The following is a 2,827-nucleotide window of genomic DNA, read 5'->3' as shown; positions in this document are numbered from 1 at the left end:
AAAGAAGGGCTTACTTCTCACAGAATCACATCATTACGGCTGGCCATCGCTCCACTCCGTGTTGGCTATGCTTCAGGATCCAGGGTTGAAGAGTACCTCTGTCTGGAACTTGCCCGTGTGACATGGAAGGGGGTATGGCCAACCACGTGACCGCATGGAATGCTTCTGCCTAGAGCCAGCACACTTCACTTCTGCCTGCTTTTCATTGACCAGAGAGGTCACTTGGCCATTCCTGTGTTCCATGTGGAGGGAATACCTAATCCTTCCTGGCAGAGGGTCACTGTCCGCAGGGCAACTGGGATATTTTATAGAGCCAGCCGGGTTAGCACTCTTTCTGACAAAGAGGCTTTCTGACAATTCTGGGATTGAAATTAAGAGTCAAGACTTACCTATATGTACAGGTTTTCAGAGAAGGCCTAGAGTTGTTTATTCTACCCGGGGAAGCCTTCCACCCCGCAAGCCTGGCATTACTCTTTCCCGAAGGATCATATGGAGCAGGAGTAGTGTGTGAAGAACATTTTCTCTCAGTTCCACCCTTGCCTTTGAAGCCCAGCCACACAGAAAAGTCCCCGTTCAGGCCCAGGCCTGCCCAGAGTGGGGCCAAGCCACACTCTCCTCCCAGGCTCTGGAGAGCCCGCCTGCATACCCTGGGTGGCCCAGCCCTGCGGAGGCATCTCCCTCAGGAGAGCAGAGGCCCCTCCATCCCATCTGGACCCCAGAGCCCAACTGTCTTGGCTGAGGCTGCGCAGGGTGTCAGTCAAACTCAAGAATATTCTTTTAATTCTGAATAACCATGTAGGGCTGGCAGGGCTCCCTCCGCCTGACAGATGGCGAACACATGCCTCGGGCAGCCCAACGCTGTACATCAATCTCTCTCTGCTGGCTTTCAGCACATCCTTTAAGCCAAGGCCTCTTTCTAGCTTTAGCTCGTGATTGCAATGCAGAGTCTCTTCGGAGGGCTGGGGGTGTGGAGAGATTTTTCGGAGGAGGGGCGGGAAGTTCGGGTGCTGCTATCAGATGCTGTTAGATAGATGATCACATTTTCCCCTGGCAGGGCTGGTCCTTTGCTGATTAGCTGCCCCAGCAGCTCCTGTGTGGGCACAAGGGCCTGGAAATTCTTGCCAGCAACTGGGAACCATTTTGGGTTTGTAAGATTGGACCCTTCCCATTATCACTAGGCTTTTCTTGTACTTCGGATTTCACAATCAATCTTTTTTCACATCCCCTTAAGAAGCTTAGAGCATGTTGGAAAAGACAGCTTGTACAACTTGTCAGTGTTTGGTAAGACAGAGAGGGATTTTTGTGAGCCCGTGGACACCGGGGGTGGGAAAACCAGGGAGTGCAGCTGCAGGCCGGGCATCCGGTGGAGGTCCGAGTGTCCCGGCATGACAGCTGCTCTTGCTCCGTGCCACAGCCCGAAAGACCATCCGCACCCTGACATCTCCCGGGTACCTGCCCAGGCCTTCCCGTGAGCTCCAGCTCAGCTCTACTGTCACACAGCCAACTGCTTCTAGGTGTCTCCGTTTGGAGGTCCCACGAGCATCTCAGACTTCCCACATCCAGAACCAAACTCGAGTTCTTTTCTGAAGCTCGTTTTTGCAGAAGTTTTCACACAGTCTCTGGAGGCTGCCACCCTGTCCCCTGCTCAGGGCAGAAACCTGGGAGCCAACCTTGGTCTCCTCCTCTCTCCTCAGTCCACCCTTCCCTTCACACATCTGCTCCACTAGCAGATCCCTTCGTATCTGCCCTCCACGTATGTCTTGACTCCGTTGGCTTCTCTGTGCCGTCATGGTCACCAGTCCTACTCAAGCTTCTGTCACTTCACCCCAGACTGTCCCAGTAGCCCTCATTTCTGCTGTCCCAGCCTCACCCTGTCCTAATCTGTTCTCCAGGCAGAAGCCACTTCCAACATAAACTAGGCCATTTTGGCATTAGGTTGGGAGCCCTGCAATGACTAAAGAGGCAAACTCTTCTCTGTGATTATCACAAGCTGTCCCTGGCTTTCATTCGTGCCCTGGCCTATATTGGCTGCCATGCCCCCTTCTTTTACTGTCTTCCAGCAACATTGGCCTCTCGCAGTTCTTCCATCTTGCCCAAAATCTGTCTAGCCTCAAGAGCTTGGCACATGATTTCTCCACTGCCTGGAATGCACTTGCTAGCTCTCCACTTGATTGACCTTTTGTTGGTCATTTAGGTCTTAGCCCCAAAGTATGTACCTTGAGGGAGATGTAGAGGTGTTTCTGGCCAAGGGCCAGGCAAGGATTTAGGAAAAGGGTGCATGCATATTGGGGATGGATTGGCTGAAGCTGCCGTGAAAGGCATTAATGGACATGTAAGCCTGCTGAAGGCAAGCAGACAAGTTAGAAAGATGAGGAGTTAGAAAGCCAGGAGAGTCCAGGGAGGTGACCTAACTCCCGCAGTGTACTAGGGGACTGGTAGCAGGTAGGTGGTGGGCATTGGTCCACCTATGCTTGCTGACACTATCATCTGAGAACCTGTGTCTGAGGCGGGGGAAAATTCTTGTACCAATTGCTTTTCCTTTCTGAACCCCCAGGGGCTAGCATTTCCAGTTTCAATGATTCTAGAGGATCATTTTACGTCTGTGGTTCCTGTTGGCTGTGCAGCTTGCCCAGCCTGGGATTTGGGATAAATTGCCATCGCTTAACTTAAGCAACTCTGGTGTCTTGCACATGTGCTTGAAGGAAAGGAATCTTCAAGGACGGAAAGTGGCCAAGTTCCTTCAGAGGAAGAGCTATAAGATTCCCACGAATGTTGTTTGGGGCACCCCACTGAGGGAGCACCCCACTGAGGGACACCGGGTAACTCA

The sequence above is a fragment of the Panthera onca genome, chromosome D4 (genome assembly GCF_046562875.1).
Source record: "Panthera onca isolate mPanOnc1 chromosome D4, mPanOnc1 haplotype 2, whole genome shotgun sequence".
NCBI classification, from domain to species: Eukaryota; Metazoa; Chordata; class Mammalia; order Carnivora; family Felidae; genus Panthera; species Panthera onca.
This window is presented reverse-complemented; position numbering follows the sequence as displayed.